General features: G+C 45.0%; 1 protein-coding gene across 13 annotated transcripts in view; it reads right to left on the minus strand.

The window, feature by feature from the left end:
• LOC110500179 (signal peptide, CUB and EGF-like domain-containing protein 1) overlaps positions 1 to 14,468 on the minus strand; it is a 133,191-nt gene that overhangs the window by 82,595 nt on the left and 36,128 nt on the right. Inside the window, exon 1 of one of the 13 annotated variants that reach the window (XM_090215046.1) lies at positions 10,957 to 11,076. The exons of 10 other annotated variants lie outside the window; for them this stretch is intronic. The gene's annotated coding sequence lies outside the window, so the exon portion shown is untranslated. Of the gene's footprint in view, positions 1 to 10,956; positions 11,077 to 14,468 lie in introns of those variants that run through there. 2 more of the 13 variants (XM_090215047.1, XM_090215045.1) reach the window with 2 other exon arrangements.

Here is a 14,468-nt window from a genome sequence, read left to right on the forward strand (position 1 = left end):
CTGAACCCTCCTGTCTCAGCCTCCAGTATTTATGCTGCAGTAGTTTGTGTCGGGGGGCTAGGGTCAGTTTGTTATATCTGGAGTATTTCTCCTGTTTTATCTGGTGTCCTGTGTGAATTTAAGTCTGCTCTCTCTAATTCTCTCTTTCTCTCTTTCTTTCATCCTTTCTCTCTCTCGGAGGACCTGAGCCCTAGGACCATGCCTCAGGACTACCTGGCATGATGACTCCTTGCTGTCCCCAGTCCACCTGGCCGTGCTGCTGCTCCAATTTCAACTGTTCTGCCTGCGGCTATGGAACCCTGACCTGTTCACCGGACGTGCTACCTGTCCCAGACCTGCTGTTTTCAACTCTCTAGAGACAGCAGGAGTGGTAGAGATACTCTCAATGATCGTCTATGAAAAGCCAACTGACATTTACTCCTGAGGTGCTGACTTGTTGCACCCTCAACAACTACTGTGATTATTATTATTTGACCATGCTGGTCATTTATGAACATTTGAACATCTTGGCCATGTTCTGTTGTAATCTCCACCCGGCACAGCCAGAAGAGGACTGGCCACCCCTCATAACCTGGTTCCTCTCTAGGTTACTTCCTAGGTTTTGGCCTTTCTAGAGAGTTTTTCCTAGCCACCGTGGTTCTACACCTGCATTGCTTGCTGTTTGGGGTTTTAGGCTGGGTTTCTGTACAGCACTTTGAGATATCAACTGATGTAAGAATAGCTATATAAATACATTTGATTTGATTTGATTCTTCTCAAATCATATTATATTTAGAAAATGGAGCTTTGATATCAAAATAGATCAGTTGGTGTAGCATTTGCGAGGCACAGCACAGCACAAATTGAAATAATTAGCAAATAATTGGATTTTTTTATTTACTGGACTCATGGTACCGGTATCTGATGGTCAGGGTGCTTTCACAACAACTGAGAAGTCGGGGAAAAAACGAGGTAAAATTATGACATCAGTGATCTTCAGGTCAGAAAGTTTTAGCTCTAGAAAGATGACCTTTCAAAATATGAAAAATATATTCCCAGTCAGTTCCCAGTTGTCTTGAACGAACTGAAGAAGGAGATGTCATAGTTCCCGAGTTCCCAGTTGTTTTGAACATGGCATTAGTCTCAGCAGAAGGAGGGAAACTCAGCGGAAGGTCCGCCTCTCAAGGTCCCTGCTCTCTCCTTTCTTTCCTGAGACTGACCAGAGAGAGGGGACACCTTCCACCTGATGGTGAAACTTGAGTCGCTCTGCATCTGCCACATGCACACATTTATGTTGTTTCTATGACCAGAGAAAGTGAAATATTCCTCGATATCAAAATAGGCACAACGAGCTGCTAATAATAATAAAAAACGCAGGGCTATCGATAAACTTGGCTACTAATTCATTGCAGCTGCAGCGCGAGAGCAAGTACAGAGAAGCACACAACAGTGTGACAATGCTGAATAAAAGCGTAAACAGACATAAATCTCCCAGGTAGGTGGAGGTTGTCTTTTCAGACAATTGAAAATCAATCGCATTCCACACTGCACCTTCAAACCAGGACAAAATGAACACCTATGTGAGAATGCTGTTCATTGACTACAGCTCAGCGTTTAACACCATTGTGCCAGCGAAGCTCATCACTAAACTAAGGACACTGGGGCTAAACACCTCCCTCTGCAACTGGATCCTGGACTTCCTGACGGGCCGCCTCCATGTGGTAAGGGTAGGCAACAACACGTCTGCCACGATGATCCTCAACACTAGGGCCCCTCAGGGGTGTGCTTAGTCCCCTCCTGTACTCACTGATCACCCACGACTGCGTGGCCAAACACGACACAACACCATCATTAAGTTGACGACACAACAGTGGTAGACCTGATCACCGACAACGACGAGATAGCCTATAGGGAGGAGGTCAGAGAACTGGCAGTGTGGTGCCAGGACAACAACCTCTCCCTCAATGTGAAAAAGACAAAGGAGCTGATCGTGGTCTACAGGAAAAGGCGGGCAGAACAGGCCCCCATTAACATCAACAGGGCTGTAGTAGAGCGGGTCGAGAGTTTCAAGTTCCTTGCTGTCCACATCACCAACGATCTATCATGGTCCAAACATACCAAGACAGTTGTGAAGATGGCACGACAAAACCTTTTCCCCCTCAGGAGACTAAAAGGATTTGGCATGGGTCCCCAGATCCTCAAAAGGTTTTAAAGCTGCACCATCGAGAGCATCCTGACCGGTTGCATCACTGCCTGGTATGGCAACTGCTCGGCATCTGACCGTAAGGTGCTCCAGAGGCTAGTGCGTACGGCCCAGTACATCCCTGGGGCCAAGCTTCCTGTCCTATATAGGACCTATATAATAAATAGGTGGTGTCAGAGGAAAGCCCATAAAATTGTCAGAGACTCCAGTCACCCAAGTCATAGACTGTTTTCTCTGCTACCGCACAGCAAGCAGTACGAGAGCGCCAAGTCTAGGACCAAAAGGCTCCTCAACAGCTTCTACCCCCAAGCCATAAGACTGCTGAACAATTCATAAAATGGCCACCAGATTATTTACATTGACCCCCCCCATTTGATGTGTACACTGCTGCCACTCGCTGTTTATTATCTATGCATAGTCACTTCACCCCCACCTACATGTACAAATTACCTCTAACCTGTACCCCAGCACACTGCCTCGGTACCGGTACCCCCTGTATATAGCCTCGTTATTGTTATTTTATTGTGTTACTTCTTATTATTTTTTACTTTAGTTTATTCGGTAAATATTTTCTTAACTCTTCCTGAACTAAGTAAGCATTTCTCTGTAAGGTCAACACTTGTTGTATTCGGCGCATGTGACAAATAAAGTTTGATTTGAAGTGCACCTTCAGCCAACAGCGCAACAAAAAAAAGGAGCGCACGCTTTTCTACAGAAGTATTTGGTGATCGACTAGGAATGCCTTGAAGATCGCGAGCGACTGGTTGGTGACCACTGAACTACAGTATGCCTGACTGCTGTTAGCTAACCTGCTATCTTTCTACTGTAGGTGACATTATCAGTGTTGTGGGGCACCAACAACAGTGACAAGGTCAATAAAGACCTATTGAGCCACAGTGTAACGCAGTTGCTCCAATGGCACCATACAGTTCCTAACTTGATCTCCACCAGTGATATAAAGGTTGTGAATGAGTGAGTGAATGAGTGAGTGAATAAGTGAGTGAACAAACAAATGACGGAACTAACTAACCAACCAACCAACCAACCAAGCAACAAACTAATAAGACAGTGTCCCTATACACCTCCGGTCCCCCGCCATCCCTCAGCGATAAGCTAGTAGTCCCTGCCTTTATATATAGTCCTCTCAGGAGCCGTGGACAGGTCATTTCATCTGCCCCGCGAAGCCACAAAATCACACAGAGCCTATATTTTCTCACCCGACGCTCCGAGAGACCCACGACGGCACACACACACACACAGACACAGACACACACGCAGACACAGACACAGACACACACACATACAGACACACACGCAGACACACAGACACAGACACACACGCAGACACACACGCAGACACACACACACACACCACAACCGCCGATTAATGATTTTCCAACCATCCGAAACAAACGTCATGACAGCAGACAGGGGTTGTCGACTAACTCCCGACACTGCCAACATGTCATGTTTCCACTGTAGGGCTAAGCATGCACACACTCAGACATGGGTTCCCTGTTGTGTATGGTACAATTACTTTATAATGTGTTTCTCTCTCCCTTCAATGTGTCTCTCTTTCTCTGTGATGGGTATGAAGTTCCTCAGGCAGGAGGAAAGTACCTTTTTTTTTAATAAGAGGATTCTGATTGGTTTCCATGGCCAGGCTCTGAGCACTGTCGGGGTGGGCACCAACTCAAATTCCCAATTTACTACTCGCACCAAATTGCCAAGGAATGGAGTTGAGTTGGAAGAAGAATTTACAAGCATATTATATTCACAACATGTGGGGACATCTACTGCCATATTTTACTGAAATAGAGAAGTGTTACGGTTCACTTTGTAACTCTATATCTCCTCCGGGGCACGCTGGGTGGCTGGGGGCCTCTTACTGAACATATACAGGCATATACACCACTGTTTCTACACTGTTCTACAACTCATTCATCACAAATACCAGTTCCTAATGAATGTGTTGTCTATATGCTGTATGTTTAAACGACAAACTCTGGATTACATCTCAAGTCAATTGGCTGTTTGTCTGTATGACTTGGATCAAAATAAGATCACTTGAGAGAAGACAGAATTTCCTCAACTGATTTATGCGCAGCTAGTTTCCTCAATTAAGTTATCTGTCATGTTCAGTTACTGCCTGGTCGGGTAGTTTTCACACTATGCTTGATAATGGTGGGTGAGGGACATTAGGGAGTGGAAAGCAGCAGTTAGTAAACACCTCTACACTGTAAACAAGTACTCTTTGGATCAACCCCAAAAATTACATTTTCTCAATTGAAAAATACTACATTTGTTGAAACCAACGGTGTGACTCAATGAAAACTGTTTTAACCAATTATTACCACACCTATATTTCAAGTTGCAACTTCCTGCTTTCAACACTTAATTAAAGACATGACACTCAATGACATTCACTCTCATGGATGGGCAAAAAGAACTCCGTAAAAGCTACGCCCCTAATAAGCCACGCCTCCAAATCTTCTGATAGGCTTCTGCCGCTACATTGCCCCCAGCTCCATTCAATGTGCATGTGCATGAGGTGTTGAAAGCAATTTAGAAGCTTTCTTTCAATTCAAAAAATCCCATTGATCTGTTGAATTTGTTATTTGATTTCAGACCAATTTAATAGAATAGGTTGAACGACCCAAAGCGAAATGTTCTGTCATTCCAGTCAGTAAAAGCACTTCAAATGAACTACAGAGTCGTCCCACTGTTTACAGTGTTCTAAAATACAGAGAAGGCCTGGAGGGCCAAGGTGTTTGTCAAGACTGGGAAACACACAGTAGCCCATCGCAATGGAACAAACAATAGCAGATGTGTGTGTGTGTGTGTGTGGACGTGTTTAACTATACTTGTGGAGACCAAAAGTCCACACAAGAATAGTAAATGAACAAATATTTGATCAACTGGGGACATTTTGTTGGTCCCTATAAGGTCAAATACTATTTCTAGGGAGTTTAAGGTTAAGGTTAGAATTAGTGTTAGGGTTAGAATTAGGTTTAGGGTTAGGAGATAGGGGGTTCGTTTTAGGGTTAAGAGCTAGGGTTAGGTTCATGGTTAAAGGTTAGGTTTTTGGGTTAAGGTTAGGGTTCGGTTTAGGATACAGGTTAGGGTTAGGATTAGGGAAAATAGAATTTTGAATGGCACTGAATTGTATGTCACCACAAGGTTAGCCGCGCAAGACTGTGTGCGTGTGTGTGCGCGTGCATGTAAAAGAGAGTGAAAGGGAGGTATGTGTGTGTATTTCCTCAACAATGACAGAATAAATTCTCTAAAACTCTGGCTACAATTTCAGAGACAGGCACCCGCCCAGCCGCCTCGGTAACAGGCGGTAACCGGTGAAGTGTCTTCTGTCATTGTAACCATAAACCGCATGCGGCTGCATAAATTAATGAGAGGCACCTCCAGCTCCTCTGAAGACCTCATACACTATCATCAGCCTGGATTCAACATCTACACATAGTGTCCAAAATGGCACCCTATTCTCAATATATTGCACAGCTTTTGAACGGGGCTCTGGTCAAAAGTAGTGCACTTGGGAATAGGAAGCCCTTTCGGAAACATACTATGCATCCAACCCAATAGCCTGGGTTAAATCCAGGCTAATATTAAGTCACAAGTAGTGCACTATTTAAGGAGCAGGGTGCCATATCAGACAGATATTAAATCATCTGTAGAAGCATTAAAGGGGAGTTATAAACGGAATATATATGGCTCATCTGCAGGCACTACATGCGGGATGGAGTGCCCTCCCCTCAACAGAGGAACAGGTGTCCAGAAAGGTGTGTGGTGTGGTGGGTACCTGCGGAACTGCTGAGAGGTGGCTGGATTAGGTAAACCCTTCATGGGCAGGGATAGGGGCGGGTGCTGAGTGACAGCAACGGGTCGTGCCTAAATTCATTCAGGATTAGGGGACGCCTCCACATGAACCTAATATAATATTAGTGAGGAAGGAGATGGTTACTCACCGAGTGTGTGTTTATGTGTTTATCAAGGCCAGTCGGTGTGTGTGTGCAACTGCATGTGTGAGGCATATGTGCATTACACACATACCCGTGTATATTAATCAAGGTATAATGTATGTTTGTGTGCCAGTCCCGCTGTACGTGCCAGTCTGTGAGCACGTTCATGTGTCTGAGATGATTCCTACACACTGTGTCCTTCTGTGTAGTGTGGGTTGATACTGTACACTACCTCAGTTCATCAGACAGATCTTGGAGTGTGACCAGGTTATCTCTGGGATAATATGGGACCAGGTTTGACATGACTGGGCAGTGGGGGGGAAGAGGGAAGGGGCACAATCTCTGTCCAGTCTGTCCTCACACAGAGAGAGAGAGATTCCTAGTGAGACCCCATGGTAGAATGATGGGGAGATTCCTAGTGAGATACCACGGTAGAATGATGGGGAGGTCCCTAGTGAGACACCATGGTAGAATGATGGGGAGGTTCCTAGTGAGACACCATGGTAGAATGATGGGGAAGTTCCAAGTGAGACCCCATGGTAGAATGATGGGGAGGTTCCTAGTGAGACCCCATGGTAGAATGATGGGGAGGTTCCTAGTGAGACCCCATGGTAGAATGATGGGGAGGTCCCTAGTGAGACACCATGGTAGAATGATGGGGAGGTTCCTAGTGAGACCCCATGGTAGGATGATGGGGAGGTTCCTAGTGAGACACCACGGTAGAATGATGGGGAGATTCCTAGTGAGACACCACGGTAGAATGATGGAGAGGTTCCTAGTGAGACACCACGGTAGAATGATGGGGAGGTTCCTAGTGAGACACCATGGTAGAATGATGGGGAGGTTCCTAGTGAGACACCACGGTAGAATAATGGGGAAGTTCCAAGTGAGACCCCATGGTAGAATGATGGGGACGTTCCTAGTAAGACACCATGGTAGAATGATGGGGAGGTTCCTAATGAGACCCCATGGTAGAATGATGGGGAGGTTCCTAGTGAGACCCCGCGGTAGAATGATGGGGAGGTTCCTAGTGAGACCCCACGGTAGAATGATGGGGAGGTTCCTAGTGAGACACCACGGCAGAATGATGGGGAGGTCCCTAGTGAGACACCACGGTAGAATGATAGGGAGGTACCTAGTGAGACCCCATGGTAGAATGATGGGGAAGTTCCTAGTAAGACACCATGGTAGAATGATGAGGAGGTTCCTAATGAGACCCCATGGTAGAATGATGGGGACGTTCCTAGTGAGACACCATGGTAGAATGATGGGGAGGTTCATAGTGAGACCCCAAGGTATACTGATGGGGAGGTTCCTAGTGAGACACCACAGTAGAATGATGGGGAAGTTCCAAGTGAGACCCCATGGTAGAATGATGGGGAGGTTCCTAATGAGACCCCATGGTAGAATGATGGGGAGGTTCCTAGTGAGACACCACGGTAGAATGATGGGGAAGGTCCAAGTGAGACCCCATGGTAGAATGATGGGGACGTTCCTAGTGAGACACCATGATAGAATGATGGGGAGATTCCTAATGAGACCCCATGGTAGAATGATGGGGACGTTCCTAGTGAGACACCATGGTAGAATGATGGGGAGGTTCATAGTGAGACCCCAAGGTATACTGATGGGGAGGCTCCTAGTGAGACCCCACGGTAGAATGATGGGGAGATTCCTAGTGAGACCCCACGGTAGAATGATGGGGAGATTCCTAGTGAGACCCCACGGTAGAATGATGGGGAGGTTCCTAGTGAGACACCACGGTAGAATGATGGGGAGGTTCCTAGTGAGACCCCACGGTAGAATGATGGGGAGGTTCCTAGTGAGACCCCACGGTAGCATGATGGGGAGGTTCCTAGTGAGACACCACGGTAGAATGTTGGGGAGGTTCCTAGTGAGACACCATGGTAGAATGATGGGGAGGTTCATCGTGAGACACCATGGTAGAATGGAGGGATGTAATAGAAGAGGAATAGTAGAATGATGATTTACTAGAAAAAATGGGTTGATCTGTCTGAAGGATGGAATGAATGAGTAATGGAATAAATACATGCACAGTATAAATGCTTGAGGTCCTCCAATCAGGTGCGAGGGGGGGTGATTATTGTGTTTTGCGTTTTATTATTTACAGTGCCTTGCGAAAGTATTCGGCCCCCTTGAACTTTGTGACCTTTTGCCACATTTCAGGCTTCAAACATAAAGATATAAAACTGTATTTTTTTGTGAAGAATCAACAACAAGTGGGACACAATCATGAAGTGGAACGACATTTATTGGATATTTCAAACTTTTTTAACAAATAAAAAACTGAAAAATTGGGCGTGCAAAATTATTCGGCCCCTTTACTTTCAGTGCAGCAAACTCTCTCCAGAAGTTCAGTGAGGATCTCTGAATGATCCAATGTTGACCTAAATGACTAATGATGATAAATACAATCCACCTGTGTGTAATCAAGTCTCCGTATAAATGCACCTGCACTGTGATAGTCTCAGAGGTCCGTTAAAAGCGCAGAGAGCATCATGAAGAACAAGGAACACACCAGGCAGGTCCGAGATACTGTTGTGAAGAAGTTTAAAGCCGGATTTGGATACAAAAAGATTTCCCAAGCTTTAAACATCCCAAGGAGCACTGTGCAAGCGATAATATTGAAATGGAAGGAGTATCAGACCACTGCAAATCTACCAAGACCTGGCCGTCCCTCTAAACTTTCAGCTCATACAAGGAGAAGACTGATCAGAGATGCAGCCAAGAGGCCCATGATCACTCTGGATGAACTGCAGAGATCTACAGCTGAGGTGGGAGACTCTGTCCATAGAACAACAATCAGTCATATATTGCACAAATCTGGCCTTTATGGAAGAGTGGCAAGAAGAAAGCCATTTCTTAAAGATATCCATAAAAAGTGTTGTTTAAGGTTTGCCACAAGCCACCTGGGAGACACACCAAACATGTGGAAGAAGGTGCTCTGGTCAGATGAAACCAAAATTGAACTTTTTGGCAACAATGCAAAACGTTATGTTTGGCGTAAAAGCAACACAGCTGAACACACCATCCCCACTGTCAAACATGGTGGTGGCAGCATCATGGTTTGGGCCTGCTTTTCTTCAGCAGGGACAGGGAAGATGGTTAAAATTGATGGGAAGATGGATGGAGCCAAATACAGGACCATTCTGGAAGAAAACCTGATGGAGTCTGCAAAAGACCTGAGACTGGGACGGAGATTTGTCTTCCAACAAGACAATGATCCAAAACATAAAGCAAAATCTACAATGGAATGGTTCAAAAATAAACATATCCTGGTGTTAGAATGGCCAAGTCAAAGTCCAGACCTGAATCCAATTGAGAATCTGTGGAAAGAACTGAAAACAGCTGTTCACAAGTGCTCTCCATCCAACCTCACTGAGCTCGAGCTGTTTTGCAAGGAGGAATGGGAAAAAATGTCAGTCTCTCGATGTGCAAAACTGATAGAGACATACCCCAAGCGACTTACAGCTGTAATCGCAGCAAAAGGTGGCGCTACAAAGTATTAACTTAAGGGGGCTGAATAATTTTGCACGCCCAATTTTTCAGTTTTTGATTTGTTAAAAAAGTTTTAAATATCCAATAAATGTCATTCCACTTCATGATTGTGTCCCACTTGTTGTTGATTCTTCACAAAAAAATACAGTTTTATATCTTTATGTTTGAAGCCTGAAATGTGGCAAAAGGTCGCAAAGTTCAAGGGGGCCGAATACTTTCGCAAGGCACTGTATGTTTTGGGTTTTGGTTTCACACTGTAACTGGTCTGTGTACCGGTCCTGATGGTTCTGGGTGCACTCGCTTCCATGCCCGCCCGGGCGTCGGCCGGGGTTTGGTCCTTCCCACCCTTGGAAAGTCCCCTTGGGCTGGGGCGCGGGGGGCTTTGCCTTGCCAGGGTCTCAGGGCGGGACGGGATGAGCGCACCCACTGACCAGAGCACCCACGGTGGAATGGCCATTCGTATCGTCTTTGAATTGTATTTTATTGTATTGCTGTTGTTTTAATATTTTTTTTTAATTACTCAAATGCAATGTAAATGTAGAGATACATACCGCATATATATACACACACAGAGGGAGAGAGAGAGAGAGATGGAGAGAGAGAGAGAGATGGAGAGAGAGAGATGGAAACAGGCGTGGAGACTCCTCTGGAACACCTAGAAGCTGCTGCTATTCCCGTCTGGGAGGAGCAGGGAGACAAGCGTCCGATTGAGGGCCACAGGGGCAGGCTGTGACTGGACTGGGGCTGGTCAAGAGTGGGTAGAGCTGGGCTGGAGGAATACACCAGGCTGCTTTAGGGGCTGTTTACCCCCAGCATCTCTGACAGGCCAACTAATTACACGTTAACTAAGGAATGGCTTTGATGTAAAACAAAAATAGAGAGATATAGAGAGGACAGGAGAGGAGAGACTGAGAGAGACAGAGTTGGTGGAAAGAGAGAGAGGGGATAGAAGGGTGCCTGGTAGAGAGAGAGAGAGGGACAGAACGGAGCGTGAAAGAGAGAGAGAAAGAGAGAGAGAGTATGAGAGGAAAGGGGGATATTCACATCCAGGTTCGTGGGTATTCCAGAGAGCAAACATGGAATGTTTCTATTTCTGTGTCTCTTTCACTCTTTCTTCAGCTCGTCTGAATTCCCTCTGACTGTGTGCCCCAACAGCCCTGCTTCCCTGCTCACACTGCCCTACTAATCCAAGACCATAGAACGAGCTAGAGAAAGAGAGAGAGCACGAGAGAGAGGTCATCTGATTGCCCCTCACCCTCCTTCACCCCCTCAGTCACTCACCCCTCTCCACATTCCTGAAGTGTCCGATAGTGACATCACAGAGATGATGGATGAGGGTCCTTTCACATCTCTCTGAACTCCTCAATTACAGTGCTGCTGCTGCTGCTGGTGTGTGTGTGTGTGTGTGTGTGTGTGTGTGTGTTGGTCTATTTGTTGAACTGTGTATTTTTGGAGGAATGTGCTGTGATTCCTCAGTGTGGAGGAGGATGTTCACTCTGCCTCTCCCCCCCCCCCCCCCCCCGTCACCTCTCAGACCCTCACTGATCCAGACTGAGACCATACATGAAGTCTGACAGGCGGAATGGGTCGGGGAAGCCAGAGCGCCAGCGAGGTTATGGATGAAACCGCAACCAGCCGTAGGAGGATCACACGGACGAGAAACATGCGTCAGAAGTCACGCATCCCGCCCACTCCTCGCCGCGTTCCAAGGTTAATGGTCACTGCACAAAGGCGAGGCATGGTGGACATTTTGGGGAATGGTGGACATTTCGGGGAATATTCAGTGGTGGAAACTTTCCGTGGGAATTAACAGGAATATATGGGAATTAACAGAAATATATGGGAATTAACAGGAATATATGCTAATTAATATGAATACCATTTAAATGTAGATGTTTTTGAATTGGATATATTTACCATATCATATGGAGACAGAAACATAAACATTTGGCCTTATCATACAGTGCCTTGCGAAAGTATTCGGCCCCCTTGAACTTTGTGACCTTTTGCCACATTTCAGGCTTCAAACATAAAGATATAAAACTGTATTTTTTTGTGAAGAATCAACAACAAGTGGGACACAATCATGAAGTGGAACGACATTTATTGGATATTTCAAACTTTTTTAACAAATAAAAAACTGAAAAATTGGGCGTGCAAAATTATTCGGCCCCTTTACTTTCAGTGCAGCAAACTCTCTCCAGAAGTTCAGTGAGGATCTCTGAATGATCCAATGTTGACCTAAATGACTAATGATGATAAATACAATCCACCTGTGTGTAATCAAGTCTCCGTATAAATGCACCTGCACTGTGATAGTCTCAGAGGTCCGTTAAAAGCGCAGAGAGCATCATGAAGAACAAGGAACACACCAGGCAGGTCCGAGATACTGTTGTGAAGAAGTTTAAAGCCGGATTTGGATACAAAAAGATTTCCCAAGCTTTAAACATCCCAAGGAGCACTGTGCAAGCGATAATATTGAAATGGAAGGAGTATCAGACCACTGCAAATCTACCAAGACCTGGCCGTCCCTCTAAACTTTCAGCTCATACAAGGAGAAGACTGATCAGAGATGCAGCCAAGAGGCCCATGATCACTCTGGATGAACTGCAGAGATCTACAGCTGAGGTGGGAGACTCTGTCCATAGAACAACAATCAGTCATATATTGCACAAATCTGGCCTTTATGGAAGAGTGGCAAGAAGAAAGCCATTTCTTAAAGATATCCATAAAAAGTGTTGTTTAAGGTTTGCCACAAGCCACCTGGGAGACACACCAAACATGTGGAAGAAGGTGCTCTGGTCAGATGAAACCAAAATTGAACTTTTTGGCAACAATGCAAAACGTTATGTTTGGCGTAAAAGCAACACAGCTGAACACACCATCCCCACTGTCAAACATGGTGGTGGCAGCATCATGGTTTGGGCCTGCTTTTCTTCAGCAGGGACAGGGAAGATGGTTAAAATTGATGGGAAGATGGATGGAGCCAAATACAGGACCATTCTGGAAGAAAACCTGATGGAGTCTGCAAAAGACCTGAGACTGGGACGGAGATTTGTCTTCCAACAAGACAATGATCCAAAACATAAAGCAAAATCTACAATGGAATGGTTCAAAAATAAACATATCCTGGTGTTAGAATGGCCAAGTCAAAGTCCAGACCTGAATCCAATTGAGAATCTGTGGAAAGAACTGAAAACAGCTGTTCACAAGTGCTCTCCATCCAACCTCACCGAGCTCGAGCTGTTTTGCAAGGAGGAATGGGAAAAAATGTCAGTCTCTCGATGTGCAAAACTGATAGAGACATACCCCAAGCGACTTACAGCTGTAATCGCAGCAAAAGGTGGCGCTACAAAGTATTAACTTAAGGGGGCTGAATAATTTTGCACGCCCAATTTTTCAGTTTTTGATTTGTTAAAAAAGTTTTAAATATCCAATAAATGTCATTCCACTTCATGATTGTGTCCCACTTGTTGTTGATTCTTCACAAAAAAATACAGTTTTATATCTTTATGTTTGAAGCCTGAAATGTGGCAAAAGGTCGCAAAGTTCAAGGGGGCCGAATACTTTCGCAAGGCACTGTAAGTAGACATAAGTGCAAACGATTAAATCCTTCCAATAGAAGTTTTAGGACACCTACTCATTCAAGGGTTTTTCTTTATTTGTACTATTTTCAACATTAATAATAGTGAAGACATCAAAACTAGGAAATAACACATATGGAATCATGTACTAACCAAAAAAGTGTTAAACAAAATAAAATATATTTTATATTTGAGATTCTTCAATGAGCCATCCTTTGCCTTGATGACAGCTTTGCACACTCTTGGCATTCCCTCAACCAGCTTCAACCAGCTGCCCCTGAAAAGGCAGTTAACCCACTGTTCCTAGGCCGTCATTGAAAATAATAATTTGTTCTTAACTGACTTGCCTAGTTGGTAAAAGACCAAGTCCATATTATGGCAAGAACTATGCTCAAATAAGCAAAGAGAAACGACAGTCCATCATTATTTTAAGACATGAAGGGCAGTCAATATGGAACATTTCAAGAACTTTGAAAGTTTTTGTGTTGCAAAAACCATCAAGCTCTATGATGAAACTGGCTCTCATGAGGACCACCACAGGAAATGAAGACCCAGAGTTACCTCTGTTGCAGTTACCTCTGCTGCAGAGGATAAGTTCATTAGAGTTAACTGCACCTCAGAAATTGCAGCCCAAATAAATGCTTCACAGAGTTCAAGTAACAAACACATCTCAACATCAACTGTTCAGAGGAGACTGTATGAGTCAGGCCTTCATGGTTGAATTGCTGCAAAGAAACCACTACTAAAGGACACCAATAATAAGAAGAGACCTGCTTGGGCCAAGAAACATAAGCAATGGACATTAGACCGGTGGAAATGTGTCCTTTGGAGATTTTTGGTTCCAACCGCCGTGTCTTTGTAAGATGCGGTGTGGGTGAACGGATGATCTCTGCATGTGTATTTCCCAACGTAAAGCATGGAGAAGGAGGTGTGATGGTGGGGGGTTGCTTTGCTGGTGACACTGTCAGTGATTTATTTAGAATTCAAGGCACACTTAACCAGCATGGCTACCACAGCATTCTGCAGCAATACGCCATCCCATCTGGGTTTGGCTTAGTGGGACTATAATTTGTTTTTCATTTGGACAATGACCCAACACACCTCCAGACTGTGTAAGGGCTATTTTACCAAGAAGGAGAGTGATGGAGTGCTGCATCAGATAATCTGGACTCCACAATCACCTGACCTCAACCCAATTGAGATAGTTTG

The sequence above is a fragment of the Oncorhynchus mykiss genome, chromosome 21, assembly GCF_057628025.1.
Source record: "Oncorhynchus mykiss isolate SJ-2025 chromosome 21, ASM5762802v1, whole genome shotgun sequence".
Classification (NCBI taxonomy): domain Eukaryota; kingdom Metazoa; phylum Chordata; class Actinopteri; order Salmoniformes; family Salmonidae; genus Oncorhynchus; species Oncorhynchus mykiss.